The sequence below is a fragment of the Bombus pascuorum genome, chromosome 1 (genome assembly GCF_905332965.1).
Source record: "Bombus pascuorum chromosome 1, iyBomPasc1.1, whole genome shotgun sequence".
NCBI lineage: Eukaryota > Metazoa > Arthropoda > Insecta > Hymenoptera > Apidae > Bombus > Bombus pascuorum.
The window spans coordinates 893,562-910,974 of NC_083488.1; the positions used below are offsets into that span (position 1 = coordinate 893,562).

General features: G+C 38.3%; 1 protein-coding gene across 2 annotated transcripts in view; it reads left to right on the plus strand.

Moving 5' to 3' along the window:
- Nucleotides 1–17,413, plus strand: part of LOC132916076 (inhibitory POU protein) — a 59,725-nt gene that overhangs the window by 12,682 nt on the left and 29,630 nt on the right. The window lies entirely within an intron of this gene.

A 17,413-nucleotide genomic window follows, 5' to 3' on the forward strand; every position in this document is an offset into this window, starting at 1 on the left:
ACATCTACCTGTTTCCTAAAATTAACGCGGTATCAAGCCATATATACAGAAAGTGCTAAATCTGATAATGCATTAGAAATTAGAACACGCACGAACACTAAACTCAACATACAGGTTCTCGGGCAAACCGGAATCATTAATACGCCTATGTATTACGAGGGTTTCCTGCGTTTAGGGTGAAGTATATCGTCGTTCTGAAACAGGTACACGGGCCAACAACCGAAAGGGCGAATGTTACTTCCGCTCGGTACTCCGCGGTTTAACGCTCTTATTATTATTTTTATTAGGGAGCCGCGGTATATAATGCTATCAGCCCCTGCAGGGGCGGGCACGCAGGAAATAAACCTAAGTGTATAATTACAATAATACTTACCGAGATCCCTCCGTCGGTTTTCTCCCCTTCCTCAACCCCTTTTCTTCGTTTCACCCTCTCTAGACTTCTCTGTCTCATCCACCCTTTCTGTATCTCTGTCTTTCTATGACTAATCACACGACTTTCTCTCTTCTTTTCTCCCTATTCCTTTTCTTTCTTTTCTTTCCTTGGTTTCATCGCGTCTATCATCTTTTCCTTTTTTCCCTTTCTTTCTCTTTTCTCTCGTCTCTTATCTCTTTCGTTTCTTTTCTCGTTTTTCCTACTACAACGCGTGTAGTTTACGCGCGACGTTTTTTCTCTTCTTCCACGAATTTCCTTTATTCTTCCATGGCTTACTCTCCGTTTACATCGTATCGTTCTTACGTGCACTTGGAAGAATAAATGTACGTACGTTTGTACACAAACGTGTACGATATATTAGAGGGTCGTCGACGAACAACGAAACGAAAGACTCGTCGATTTACAAGAGCTGTCGGGTCTTCCCAGGGGGTCTTTAAACGCACAGAGACAAATGACTGCTACTAATTCTCCTTTGATTAATTTCAGGATAGACATAACAGGTGATAGCAGTACACGTTACGTTAACTATCTTTCAGGGGGAAAAATGGTACACACGAAAGTGAAAATTAGATTCGAGTACGATTGCTATTGATAATATTGGTAAGTTTAACGTACATATCATAGTATAGGTGACGTAATATGTACGTATAGTGTCGAGTATACGGGCATGAAGGAAACAGGAATATTTTTCTTTCGCAATTGGTACAAAATATGCGCCATTTATTTCTAAATTAATATTATTACACTTTAAAATGGAAACTGTAGTGGCTGTTCGAAGAACACATAGCGTTTTAGCCAAAGATATATGTATCTGATATGTACACACAAAAAGTAATTTCAGTCAAATTGTCGGAAATATCTATACCTCTTTATACGCGAGATGTAAATTTGTTCAAAGCATTTGATAAGAATGTAATCTTCTGTACGTTTATTTGTTCCTTAATATCGTAATTACCATTTTAATTTCGATCGTAGGAAATTTATTCGTCCAACGAATTTAAATGCGCGTATATTGCTCTTCTCGTCGGACTACAAACGTCGAAGCAGTGAAAAGAGTATAATATCGAATTTGTCGATACGATAAAAATAGTTGTTTCGATAAAAATGCGATTTTCTTTCCAATAATTTAAACAATTTTATTCAATTGTTGCAGTTGTTTACCGACTCGATGAATTCTGAACTAAAATTTGACAAAGCTCGTATTCATAGGCAATATACACAATTTTGTTTATAACATGTTAATTTATTATTAGAATTCATTAAATAGGTACTACATTATCGCGGTATATACCTAGTATATTATGTCGTATATCGTACCATTGTTTGTATGATCCTATTGTAACAGGTTAATCAATCAATTTTCATTTGTTGGGACTACAACAAAAGTCGATAAAAGAATGTTTCTACCATCGAACGAAATGTCGATGATAAAATGAACATTTTGTTTTCTATATATTCTCGAAGGAAATGAAATTAATCTGCTAAAATCGCTAGTCGAACGAAATAAGCTGCGCGTTACACGTCCGTGCAAATTGACACGGCTAACGATAGAAATTCCAGAGAGAACGTTCAGTCGCATCTAATATCTGCCCTTGAAAATTCGACGCATCGATATATGCGTATTGTAAGACTATACCGTAGCTGTAAAACCGCGGAAGAAAAGAAACGATCGCGGAACGCGATGTCCGGCTGATTAAAAATCACGATACTCTCGCGTGAAAATATCCCTTTCGTATCGGTGTAATCGGTCTTGCGATCGATATACGCCATGGAAAACGCCACAGAAATAGAAGCCAGGGTATTGCCGGACTATTATAAAACATAAGCAATTCCATGGCGTGTGCGTTCTGACGCGGGGCAGAGATGTACGTGACCAAACTCTTAAGCACGGGAATTGCCGAGTTCCGATGGAGTTCGGATGGGGAATGGTCGGTACTCGAGTCTCCTCCGTTAGCTCGATCCCTTATCCGTACGTATAAACCGAACGGCACTCTATACGCTGCACGCCGTACACTGTACACGTACGTGTCCCACCCTCCTGGTCTATGTACAACGAGATACATACGGGTCACACGTGTGCCGCTTCTAGGATAAGGGTACCGCTTCTCGATATATTTTATGTCGTGCGAAGCATAACCACCATCTTAGATAAGACTATTCGCCTCGGCGAAACAGACAGGTGAAAGTATCGGCCGATGCCGCTTGACACTTGGCTGGATGCAGATGCAAGCGTGTTACCGTTCCTAATTTCTTCGATGCTAATAGTCATTGGCACTATTAAGATTATAAAATTGTGCGGATCATTTCCGATAGAAATCTACGATCTACGACTCGTCGCTTTTGTTAATTTTGTAAATTTTTCCTTTTACGTGCCGTACACTCTGCTAGAAATTTACGTTAAAGATTATTCTACGACGAAAGCTTATTCGTAAGATGTTATCGGACATGTTGCACCGCTTGCGATTAATCCCTTGGGAGGTTAGTACGAAAAAGAGAAATCAGGATTCAAAAAACGCGCCGATGACTCTTCTTGATCGAAATCTATTTTTTCCCCATTAACCAACTAGCTTAATACTATCCGCACGCTTTTACGTTTAGGTACTAGAGAAACAATCACGGGGTACTGAAAGGGAGCGCCCCTTGTCAAAATCAAGAGTCTATTATTATGACCATATGTTTATGCCACGATTGTATCTTGACGGAGAGGGAGAGAACAGGAGGACGTGGTTAGGGGATAGGGCAGAGGGTTAGGCCGTGCAGTACACCTGCTCGAACGCTACAACACACGGTTAAGAGGGAGAACGCGTGGGCAGAGCAAATATCCACGTCAGATATGTGTCACTCTACAAACAGGATAACATATTGTGTCTCTTATTCGCAATAATTTATTTGTTGGGAAAAATTTACAGCAACCATTTCGTAAGAACCTTAATTGTTTTTTGTTTTATACGCGATTAATTAATTTCATAGGCGACTCGTCTGACTTTTTATTTCTTTCGCTAGCTTTCACGTTAAATATTCGGCGTAGAAAAGTACTTGAAATCTTCTAACGCGTCAAGTTATTACAAATTCAGGTATCTTATCATCCTGTAGCGCGTCTATATGTATAACGTCGTCGTTTAATTTTTAGATTTTTCTTCTAAGATTAGTCGCGTTTTAGTGACTGGAGGAAGTATAAATCGAGAGCCAAGAGGAAATCAAACCGGCAGAGAAATATTATAGAAAAGAATGTATCGATCATTTAAAAACGTGCAAACACTCGTTTTACCCATAAAAGTTGAGAAACTATTGTAACAGCACAGAATCTTTTCTACGCCTATGTTTTATATATATATAATGTTTAGACCGCGATTTTTGAAATTTTCACCGCTTTATTATTTATCCAATACCCTCTGATTATCGAGTAGCGGTGTATCCGAGAAATGTACTTTTTTTGATATATTTACTTATTACGTTTTCTACATGTCACTGTATACATATGTAGTTATATTTGTATCGTGTATAATATTATTTCTTCATTAGCAAATATGCACGTGGCAGATGGCTTTAATAGTTTAATAAGTACAACCACACAGGGATGGAACATTAAAGTTGAAACTTTGTATATACATTGTACATGATATAATGTAAAAGTAATAATTCCCTTCTCGTTGTTCGATCTCCCACTTGTGATCGATGTATCAATTTCACTGTTTTCAAAGAATTTATTTTATATATATAGACAAGTATTAAGAATATGTACAGCCTGTAGCATCGACGTAAGGAAGAAAGAATGTTCGTGGAAACGAAATGAGCAAAATCTTGAAAACTTAATGAAAGGCTAGTATATACTGATACGGTTTATCGAAGAATTATTTCTTCAAATCATAGGTTTGCCGTTACTTTGTACTTCCGTGTGCTAGGCTTATAGTCGGAACAACGTTTGCCCTTGCGTACACGACGAAAGACATTAGTTTTCAAAGATAACTAGTGTGTATATCTCCTATCTTTCGTATAATTGTATACGTGTTCGTTTATAATATAAGAGCAGCTGTACATAAACATGCTTTTTCGTTTTATATATTTCTTTATAGGAATTTGATATTTTCATAATAACGCGCCAAAGGAATTCTTTACTGTTTGTTAATCATTGATTTGAATGCAAATTTTCCAAAGTTAGATAAATACGTATTAAAACGGTTGTCTTCGAAATATGTTTGATAGAAAGATACTTTGCTTCTCAGAGAAATATTAATCGCTTTACATATACGTTATTTAAATTAGAAATTATTTAAATTAGCGTAAGATAATTAACACGTTATTTTTCAACTTTCCTTCGTGTTGCATTTATTCTTCTCGATTCTCTAGAGCTCTTGCAACTTACAATTAGTCTTCTTGCTGTTTTATCGCGTTCCCCTTGATTCATCTAACGATTAGACGTACCTAACGAGTTTAATAAATGTACATATAACGAATTTCACATCTACTACGTAATAAAAGAGCATCGTCAATTCCATTATCTTAATAAACGAACGTTAAACTTTGTTTCATCGTGTTTGTAATTCAATGTACTCTTAACGAATCGATCACAGAAATAATGAACGCGTTAATAAAAATCAGATTATGTACGTATGTAAAATGAGAAATAAATTAATCAACTCTGGCTCTACTTTTCGTCGATTGTTCAATTTCGTTACTCGGTATATTTTGATATATACCGGTATAATTAGTAGATTGCAGAGCTTTATGCATTTGCTATCATAGTATGCAGCCTGTCGGTAGCCAAATTATATGCAGCGATTCTCTTGTCGTAGAGGGACGCAACGCGTAAATGCGGTGAAATAAATTGCGAGAAAAGTTGTGGAAAATGTTTGCAACGTCACGTCGCTTCAGGACTCGATCAGTGCGATTTCCGAGCAATCGAATAACACCACGAGCGTACCACAGCGATCGACGGTCATGTGGACGTTCGTATCTCTCTTCAAAATCGAGATCGATCTTTACGATTCGTTTATAAATGAAAAGCCACGATATCAATCAGACATCGATCTCATAAATCACACTCGTCTAACCTGGTCTTAAAGGTAGCGAGACAGCAGGCCGGTATGACGCTTTATAAATGGAGGTCTCTTCTCTCCGGACAGAGGGTGGATGCTTCCGCTTGGAAACTGGCTACGTCCGTTGAAATTAGCATCATCTCTGGTTAAAGTAATATCGACCGTGCGATGTGTTTCGCGGCCGTGTATTCTACCAACGTGCCGGGCTTTCCTGCTCCCTCGTTCCTCATCCCTCGTCCCTCATCCCTATGGTCTTAATGAAATTATCGTCAGGCCGAGTTTCGAGGACAAATCGACGTTTCAATTTTCTTAATGCGCTCATCTCCCCGGTGGGATATTGGCCGCCCTTCGTGTACCCGAAAGATGTAGCCGGTTGCCTCGTAAAGACGCGTCCCGTTCTCGACCTACAGCTACAAGCTACACCATACCACGAGATCCTCTTGTTACGAAAACTTTCCTATCCACGGATACGAACGCGACACACAAGCTACAGTTGGCTGTCGCCGCCACGTGTCGTCGCGTGCCACGCCACGTGACCGAGCTGCTGCCCACTGTTGTTTCCCCTCTCATCCTTCCTTAAGTGCATTACTGCTATTGCAATTACGTGCCCACCGAATTTACGTGTCGTTTGCCACTCGAATTATTTTCTCACTCTGCCGCGTCTCCAATAGAACAACTTATCTACGTAGGTGTATTGTTTTTATAAGTGGGTCAATAACACGGCTCGTTTCGGCTGGACGTATCGATCCGCGCTACGCGAAACGCTCTAAAACTGATAAGTAGACTGCGAGCACTTGTACAAAATCATATTCTTACGAATGTTATTGAGAATAATTTAAAGAATGGAATCTAAATAGCGAATCGTTTTACCCGTCACATCATTCCATGTACATGTATCTCTGTTTTCCAAATTTTCACAAATGCATACAAATCTGCAGCCTAGTGATAACTTGTACTTTGCGTTCTCCTATTATTTATTTTTCGGCTTCTTCTTTTCCTAAGTATCAGGACACCTATTTTGTTCATTGTACGAAGAATAAAAATTTAGAATATCGAGTATTTGCAAATGTACGGTCTAATATCAAATGTACGGATCTAATATCAAAACGAAATTGATTAAATAAATTTCTTAGCGATTATACTTTGTTTGTTGAAGTGATCGCCACTTCTAAGAAAACATAAAGGATATAACTTAGAAAACACGAAGCTGGCACCCCGCTGGGGGTAGCCACTCACATGCTATATTTATTTTATTTTATTTTTTCTATTTACCAATGAGATATAACACTTTACCAAATGTCCTTCAGGACAAATTGTAAAAACCAAAATAAAATAAAAAAAAAAAGCTTCTAAGAAAACTCTACATCTGGTCTTTGGTTTTCTCAAGCGCTAAGGTCATCGATAGCGCATAGACAAAAGAATGCGTCGATGACAGACCATAAGTCGTACACGTACGACGTTGGCTTCAGGGTTCTTTTAGTCTCAGAGTAACGTTGCTAGCGCGCGGATCTGGACCAACTTACATTGTATTCCATACTTTGTACTTTAATATTCGCAATATATATATACTTACAATACCTTACAATTTACCCACGCGTTTCTTTAATTCCACATACACCGAATAACCTTAACAAAGTTGATAAATAATATACGTGTTACTTTTATATGTATGCTGTACTATACTAGCCTGTGTAACAAGTATATTTTCGTGCTTTCTAGAAATTATACCGAACAATTTCCAATTTAATTCGTAATATTAAATGTTAAACTTGTAAATTACATTTTCTCGAGAATGCGTAATATCGAAGGAAAATAAGAAAGAGAAACATGGAGAGCCGGTTGCGTCTTTGAAAACAGTATTATTCGATAAAGCATCAGCCCGCTAACAGGCTCGTAGCTTGTAACGAGCGCAACGTCTGCAAAAGTGATGAACTATTGATGAGCAGGCCGGCGGCCAATTTGATTTCGCTTATTATTCGGTACGTGGCTAGCGCGTATAGACCCTGAAATATTCATGCTTTCCGTCGTTAGCATATATTTGACGTGTACTCGTACATTCGCGCGAGTGTCACAAGCTCGCTTTAAGATCAGTCATTGGTTGACACAACGATCAACCAAATACCTACAGGGTTAATAGCTGTTTTTAAATATTTATTCGATACGAAAAATGAAGGTAATAAGAAGGTGAATTAAACTTTCGTAGAAACGGACTATCGTTGTTGAATGATTTTCTTCAATTTATTTTTCTATTTCTTACCATAAACTCGTTTCTTTTATCGTTACGTTACTTTTAGCAGATACGCGCTAATATGTCGATTCGTTTGGAATTTTGAAATTTAAAGATGGAGCAAATTAATTTTTTATAAATAATATGATATAAATAAGTACAAATTACGTAATAATTACAAAAACATAACGATCGAAACAGAAATCGTAGAAATATTTGGATTGCTTCTTAAAATGTAGTTTTCCTACGTTCTCGAGAATATTAAAAATTGTTTGAATTAAAATAAAATAAATTACAATATTTTAATATCGCTGCTGTAATTTCGGCTATCCTGTGTTACAAGCGTTGAACAGAAGATTTTAAAGTCAAGCCGGAAGTAAAGGCAAACAGCGGTAATTATTATTAAATCAGAAAGCAAATCGTTGGTAAAGAATTGAAAAGCCTCGTCGAGAACAGTTTAGTATTTTCCTATAAAATGACATTATAGTAGCCCAACAATGGAATCTTTAAATTCCATGGCCGCGAATTTAAATCGCTCTTTTTTTTGTTCGTTTCACCAACAAAGATTCTTTTCAGCGCAGAGAGAACAATGCGAATGTTTAGTACACGTAAATGTTAAAAACCGAGCACGGCGTTCGCAAAATGTTTTTCAATGTCGAGAAAACCTTTTTTTCCTGCAGCGGAATACGCGATAAAATCCGATAATACGTGCATTTTTGTATGTTATTCGATAACGACACGAGTCAACTGTGATTTTTGTACTGAAACGAATACACGAATAGTTCTGGGTGGTAGCTAAAGTCGATAAAATACGCGTAACTACCAAGTTACACTAACACCCGTGTATAAAAGTTTGACCTTTTCGTCAAAAGGTACGTACGCTCGGTATGGGCCTGATAAATTTAAGTGGAAAGCTGGAATTCGACAAATGGAAAGCAAAGTCGCTGTTTACAAAATTATTGCTACGGAACTTTTATATTCTTCGTTGGAGTACAAAGTGGTACATGTTACATCGAATCGTTTTTAAATCGATTTTAAATCTTAAATTTTTGAACAAAATTCGACTACGTAGTCAAGTCATTTATTCAAATAATTTCGTAAAAACGTCAATTATCGCGATACATTCATATTTTGTCTCTATACCACGTTTACATAATTTTGCGATACATAAATTACTTTGAAAGGAGGCACGCGAAAGCGAAGAAACTCCAACAGTATCGTCGCAAAAATATTCGAATCCTAAAATTGCTAATTCTCGTAAACTAGGAATAACGAAGATAACCAGTCGTTGGGAAAAAGTTCATTGAACGATGTGGAAATTCGTTCGTTTAAATACGTTTTATTAAAGATTTATTTGAAAACACGAAATTCCAAATTACGCCAACCTGATATATACGTAATGCGCATATTCATACGTAATGTGTTCGATATTCGGAAAAACGATGAAATTTCACGTTTAACTATCCGTAGGATACATTTTCATCGACGATCGAAAGAAGGTAAAAGAAGAACCTTAACGCGATTAGTGTCCCATGATTCTTGTAAAAAAAGGTGACGAACGTTTAATGGCTACGCGACAATCGTCTCTAATTTATCCGCAACGAAGTCAAAACTAGCCGGAAGATTCCATTTTATTAATTGGCCTCGGTGCAGCCTCGGTGCGACAGCCGAGGTCCGGAAAGTAGTTTCCGGCGCGGTGTGGCAGCTACGACAAGCGTTGCTGAAGAACGCCGAGCACCGAAAATGGAAAACGAAGGCCGCGACATTCCGGCGAACTGAAATGACGTGTAACATCGCAGCTCGAGAGTGAGAGGCGGAAGGAGAGTCAGACGAAAGTGCCACTGCACCACTTGGCCAACTCGAAAGGGATAAGGACGAGGCGAGACGAACGACGAACAAGGCGGTCTGCTGGAAGCGGAGCGTATCTACCGATATCTTTGAACGAGTAGAAGATAAGAAAGCGCGTTATTTAGGAATATTAGAAAGATTCTTTCGTATGTTCAATACTGTAACATCGTAACGCGTGTTTCTTCTAATTGTATATGTTGAGATATGTATAATTTTCCGTGCTGGACTGGGTTAAATGCGTATTAGAGTTACTTGTGTGTGAGTATCAATGTGTGGATACATGTGTGTAAGCGTCGGAGGGCGTCCAGGCTTTTGTTAGGACAAATGACGATTGACTGTAGTTTGGAAGCATTTGGAAGAGAGTTGGTTAGCTGTCGTGTGTGGAGAAAGTGCTGAGACGCGTGCAAGTGTGAATCGATGAATATATGAGAAATCGTCCATGAAATAAATGCATTATTATTTTAATATTAATCCCCAGTGTATATTCAATGTTCCTACGACATAATTTCGGCACCAAAGATCCACAATTCTCAACAGTATAATAACGCTGATTGATTGCTAGTTTGCGATTGATCATTGCACTTGGATGTATCGCGATAAACGTTTGTGTCGCTGTCGACAAACGTTCTAAAGCGCAGACAACGTATTTAACGACGTTACTCGCAGATGCGAGGTGCGTTACAAATACAGACGGTTTCGGAGAGACGTTTCTAATTGCGATGATGTCGAAGAAAATACGCTGTATTTGTTAATTAATCCATTGACGTAAGAGTTCCGCGGACTCAAGCGGCGAATTTGACGCAACAGTGGTCCTCGATAGATCAAATACTCCTCAAAGTCGATTTACCAATAGATGGAGAAATATCGCGTTTCATAGAAACTAGTCTTTACGGATACGGTAGGAGAGAAGCATGGAAGAAAGAAGAAACGCACGGATGGGTGAAAAAGCGAGAAAAAGCTAAGAGAAAGCTGGACGAGAAAGGCGATAGTTGCGAAGGGGAAGAGGAGAACGTGGCAATCGTAGTCCGAGAAAGGAGAAAGAGAGAACGAGGCAAAGATGGAATAAAGATAGGCTGAAGCGAGAAAGGGGAGGAAAGCGTATGGGGAAGAGGATAGAGGATGAACGAGAGGAAGACAAAGATGGAAAAGAGAGGGCGAATTTAGTCGGGAGGGTGGTGGCGTAGATAGGGTTGCGCGGATAGGTGCGCGGGGCTGAGTAGATGGAAGTGGACCTCCATTAGAGAAACTCTGCTATCGCCATATACGTACACTATACATATACTTATATATGGTCGTTACCGCGGCCGCAGTAATGACGAGGCTGCGTGTTAACCAGATAGAACTAACGTAGATAATCACTTTTGATGATTAGTACGGATTCTTGTCGCGTGTTCCTTTAAATCCTGTATATTTTTTATTCCGCTCTTCCCTCCTTCTCACGCGTATATGTAAGATGAAATTGATAGATTATCCGCTTGGTATTTATTCTTATCAAATGTCACCATTCGTGTAAAATTTATACCGACGTATTTACGATCGCGATTGATCGCGTTCTGAATTTTTTAATTGGATAATGTTCGACGTATCGAAAGATACTTTTCTTCGCAGTTTGCTTTCTTCGTAGACAGAGGTATACACGTACGTACGTACACGTTGAAATTTCTCAAACGACGACTGCTTACTCTTTAGCCACGTTCGTTACAAACTCATCTACAATTTTCGATCAACGAACGATGTACGCTTGTTTCGAAAATTTCGATGTATACCGGGCAATAATTGACGAGATGTTACCAAGTACACAGCGTCCAAGGATAGTAAGTTCCTTTGACGATCTATGTTCTACTTCAACGCGAGATCTACGTACGTACATATCGTTAATACCAGCACGTGTACTCTTAAATCATAAATATCATCCAAAGCTAATTTGTATCGTATAATACCATTGGAACTACTAATTATTTTGACCGAGGTTTGATAATACACGTACGCACGCACACGTTGAAATTTCTCAAATGACGACTGCTTACTCTTTAGCCACGTTCGTTACAAGCTCATCTACAATTTTCGATCAACGAACGATGTACGCTTGTTTCGAAAATTTCGATGTATACCGGGCAATAATTGACGAGATGTTACCAAGTACACAGCGTCCAAGGATAGTAAGTTCCTTTGACGATCTATGTTCTACTTCAACGCGAGATCTACGTACGTACATATCGTTAATACCAGCACGTGTACTCTTAAATCATAAATATCATCCAAAGCTAATTTGTATCGTATAATACCATTGGAACTACTAATTATTTTGACCGAGGTTTGATAATACACGTACGCACGCACACGTTGAAATTTCTCAAATGACGACTGCTTACTCTTTAGCCACGTTCGTTACAAGCTCATCTACAATTTTCGATCAACGAACGATGTACGCTTGTTTCGAAAAATTCGATGTATACCGGGCAATAATTGACGAGATGTTACCAAGTACATAGCCTTGGTACAAGTTACCAAGGACAGTAAGCTCCTTTGACGATCTATGTTCTACTTCAACGCGAGATCTACGTATGTATATATCGTTAATACCAGCACGTGTACTCTTAAATCATAAATATCATCCAAAGCTAATTTGTACCGTATAATACCATTTGAACTACTAATTATTTTGACCGGGGTTTGATAATACACGTACAGACGACGGTTCTACGGTGATTTATTAATAGCGTTAATGTAAAAAATGAAAAAGATCGACGTCGTTTATCGTTTATGTATTAAAATGTTACAACTCTGTCAGGCAGAAATTTAGATTAAAACGTGGGATTGAAAAACAATTTCTTCGACTTCCATGCTAGTTCGATACGCTAGCTAATGTATAACGATACATAAATCGCTATCCCTATCTTCTAATAATTCTTCAAGTAGGAAACGTACGATAGGTATTGGATGTAGAGCAAAATTTATCCTTTCGTCTGGGAAATCTACACCCGTTGTTGTCAAATAATCATGATGGATGAGAAACGATTACGCGAGAGTATCGCTCCGTCATACTTAAGAACAATTCATCGCGCTTGCGAGAGTCTCGTGCGAAATGTCGCACTGGTCACTTCGTTTGGCGTAACAAATAATACGATACTCTTGGAAAGTTTAGTAATATATTTCTAGACGTTGTTACAAGCTATTTAAAGATACGTAAATTCTACCGATCGCGATACAATTGCCAAATTGCTTTCGCTTAACGATATATAGTCCAACTTGTTTTCTATCGCATAAAATATATTTCTTATCGCCTAATAACGACGGTAATTATAAAATATAATTCAGACTGCGTTTGAACGATTCGAACGTATTTGAGTTTTGATCGGTGTAGCGTTTAGTATAGTTTAGAGGGTCAATGGTTTTTTGGTAGTTTCGATAATAATCGGTAATTAATGGCGCAAGATGTCGAAGCGACTCGAATTTCAAAATCGTCGCGTTCGTTTGTTTTATATAATCAGCATAGCATCCGGCAGCCTGCTTTGCATAATCGATACGTCTTGCAAGTACACGGAGAGAAATCAATGTTCGACAATTCAGAGAAAAACTCTAATTTCGTAGCTTCGATATGACGAGCGTGAGATCTCGGTGTGCTTAAGCTTTCGCTTCGTATCAATTTGGATAAATAATTATTTTCATGACACAGTTCCAGCATTTTATTTACGATATCGAGTCGATCAAGTTCCGATGTATAATTATTAGTTGGATCGCGACATTTAGCGAGGCACAAACTGTTTTCAAAATCTTCAAGCAACGTGGGCAATGTCTTTCGTTGAAATATTTTCTATCGTTTGGTAAAAGAAGAGATTTGTACGTATCTGCGTATAAATCTAGGCTGGTACTCGATATTACGTGATTTTTTGGAATTCCAAGTTGTTTACAAGTATATTTTTATTTCTACTGACTTTGTTTTCTCGCGGTGAATATATATTAATAAAATACAACGGTTCGCTGATCTAACTTCACGTTTATTTTAGCTACTTGTTACGATTATTTATTAATTCCCTAAAATAGAAATAAGCGACTAAATAATGTAAAAGTTCGTGTTTCTTAATTTAGAAACATTTTTTTACGATACTCGTTCTTTACGGATTCAATTGTAAGCTACGCAAACAAGATCATAGGTAAAATTAAGCTTACTTGGAAGTTTAATAAGTAATATCGTTCCAAAAGCAGTTTTACAGTCTCGCATTGCTTAGTTATACAATGAACGTCAGGAAATATGAACTCGTTTTCCTGTTAAATTATTCTACTCTTTTCTTGTTCTATAAATTACAGTTGCTTCAAGAAATCTTCCTCGTCTAATTGAAAGTAGATCGACTTAGGTTTGCTTTATTTTAGATTTACAATTAGTTCAAACTTTTATAACTACGTATTTCGAAGCTTTATAAAAGCATCGAGTAAAGCTAAATCGACGTAGATCAATCAACGCGCTGATGAATTTCTTCTACTTAAGGAATACAAGTAACAAGTAGCTATACATTCGTTTTTGTTCTATCAAATAACGATTTAATTTCTCCTGTTTGTTGAATTCGCACGCTAAAAAATGATTAATAATTAATTACTAGCTATTCGTGACTTCGTAAATAATTTAAATATTCGTTTAATTTTAATCAAAAGAATCGAATTGCAACTTCCGTCGAACCATAAATCCATCTTTCTGACGCTACATCGACCGAGTAGTATACCCACGTGTATTATACGTGGAAACAGACGCAACAACCGCTATAGCCAATACTACCTATTAGTCAAGGATTTTTGTCGTACGTAAAATCCCGTCGTTACAAGATATATGTAAATACACGTGAGAAATAAGTTGGCCGATGGAGAGAAGAAACCGAAAAACCTTTCCGCGAGTTCGATGGAAACGACGAACGTCGGCTCTTGCTACCAGCGATCCAAGTGGAATCTTCCCGAGAGGAACAGACGGTCGAGCGTAAGTTCTTTCTGGCGCGTTGTCAAGAGACGCGACCAACGGCCAACCTTGCGATCGAGTAGCATGGATCAACAATTTCTGCCGTGCATAGAATTTTGTTTCGCCGAGTCTTACAATTAGACCAGACCGATCTATGGTCGACGAAGGATAGGGGAATGGGCAAGTTGAGTATGGCGGCAGAGTATAGCGTAGGTGTAACTGTAGAGCGTAGAGCGTAGATGGTCTGGATCGATGAGAGAGAGCGGCTGGTCTGATTGGCGGGGCTGCGGGGGCGGAACAGCACGTAGCCAATGAGCGTGTCTATCCCTCGATACATAGTGGTAACGAAATCACTGATTTTTACGCTTGGCAACCGTCAATTTTGGCTTAACTGTAGATACCATAAAGCGAATCATCATGATTTATGGATCGGTCGCGCGACACCCCCTTGCGTGCCGATAAGAATTCCACTTTTTCGAAGACCGCGCGGTTCCACTTTCTGGTCTTTAGATCTTGTCGCGAATTATCCTTCGTATGGTATTTGCTTGCGTTCATTTGTGCCTTTTCGTTGATTCTTTTAATGGAATATGATTTAGCGAGTATTCTTTCCCTGATTACCGATACACGTATAACGTGTACGGTGATAATCAGATCAATAGAGATTGTTCGACGCAGAGTAAGAGGATAGAATCGACGAGCAGATTAGAAAATACAGATACAGCTGACAGGAGTATGTGTATCATCGTAGCCAGACCACGGATTGTGCGACAATTTTCGATACCTTCTTTCAAATGGAACATGTAATTGGGTTGCACGCTGAAACCGACTGGTAGCTATACTCGTACGTACTTAACGTACCGACTTGTCTACGTAGATGTTAAGAATATTTCACAACGCCTAAGAATAGAATAAATTGAGGTGAGCGTTTAGCGAGTACGTACAAGAGAGCGATCAAAAGAGTAGAAAATTTGTAAAGTGGAAGGAGAATGTACAATATCGTATCGAGCTGGAAGCGGATATCGTTTTAATTAAAATAAATTAATCGAAACGTATTTCGACTTTGCTCGTATTTCAACGAACGAAAGGACTTTTGTCGTTCGAAGGAGGCGTTTAACGTAAACATCTGCCATATCGATAACAATTCTTTCATATTTGATGCAAACTCCAGATATCCTTTAACGTTCGAAGAATATCGAGTCAGGTGAAAAACGACAGAAACGACGTACCAAGACCGATCTAATTACAAAGTTCAAATAATTTGAATATTACGCGTTTCTGTGCAAGTACCGTGAAAGGAAGGGTTGGACGATGCACCGACGATACATCGTGACGAATACGTAAAATTTATTTCACTGTCTTTTGCCGTTCCGTTAGCGTAAATTTAAATAGCTATAAAACAGCGTACCGGTAAGGCGGACGCGACGAGTGAAATTTCGTGCGAATAAAGGCATCTACCTCGTTAGCCGACGAACACAAAGTGCTATTTTCGCAACGATTCGCGATTTCGTTCGTGCTTATACGATACGATACGGTGTCTTTGACGCTCGACGATGTCAGGATGTTCGATAACCGACCAGTTTCGTATACGCGCGTACGAACAAAAAGAAGAAAGAACGATTCACGTAAGAAGGATGAAAGTTTCGAAACTAAACGAACGACACTCGAAACTCGCAACGCAGCGTTGCGTTGGTCGATAAACGAGCGACGTTGTAGAAAGTTAGATTAGAAAGCCGCAATTTCTCTACTAGATTTCATGCATCACGTGATGGATAACAATTATGATACTGCAGCAACAGTACGCGGCTTCGTATTGATTCGGATGATAATTTCAGTATACTTTATATGTATTATTGACCATCGAATTAGCATGGTATTATTAAATCATGCACGACCGAAGATAAAGCACTTCAATGACAGATCGTGGGAAAGCTAAACGCGTCCCATACACCTATACCCTTTCGGCTTTGCACAAGGCACATCGATCCTTTGGATATTTTTGTTTTTATCGAGGATAGGATATCGAAGTAAGTTTCGATAAATCAAAAGTAACGTTTCCTCGCGATATCGAAAGGCTGAATATTTGATAATAGAGAAGAACTTGATATCGAAAGAATTTAACAATCGTGCGTTTACAAAGAATTGTAAAAGGATCGGGATTATGAAAACGATACAACTTGCGTGGAATAGTAGCGTAGTTTGATTAGAATTAAATGCATCGTGTACAAATTTGTGAGGTAAGTTTTTTGGCAGAATATAGCAGGTAGACACGTAGGTATACGTAGATATTCCATTCATCGTAGGCAACGTGGTAATTATACCTTTAAACGATTTATCGATTTTAAACGATTCAGAAAGTTACAGGTTTAAATAAGTATTGGAAGTTGACGCTTTTGTGATAAACTTGATCGAAACACTTTTCATAATGAATCATACATGTACCGCATAACACGCAAATGAATAAGAAATGAATCGAGTAACTACATAATACACAATAGAAAAATGAACGGTTTACGATAACGTTATTCGTGTAGTTTCTTCGTTAATTATTGAAAAATGTTAAATATTAATTGCAGAGTATGCATTAACAACAGTGGTATAAAGAGAAATAGTTCGATGCGAGTTCCGGCGCGACGGTACGTCAACAGCATCGGCGCTATCGAAACTTATGCCAAACGATTACCTTTATCTTTTAGAATCTAGATTCCTAAAAGGTATGGCAAATTTAAGACGACAGAACCTCGTTAATATTACAATTGCCGAACTTTTTGAAAGGATTTTCCGAAGCATGGCTGTACTGTGATTTATTTTCACATCTACGTAAGTATTACGAGAATTTCGCACAAATCGGTAATGCAAATTTGAAATGCCAATAGCGTACATTTTATTTTAACGATATGCGAACTTACTTGTTCAGTTTTTCTTTC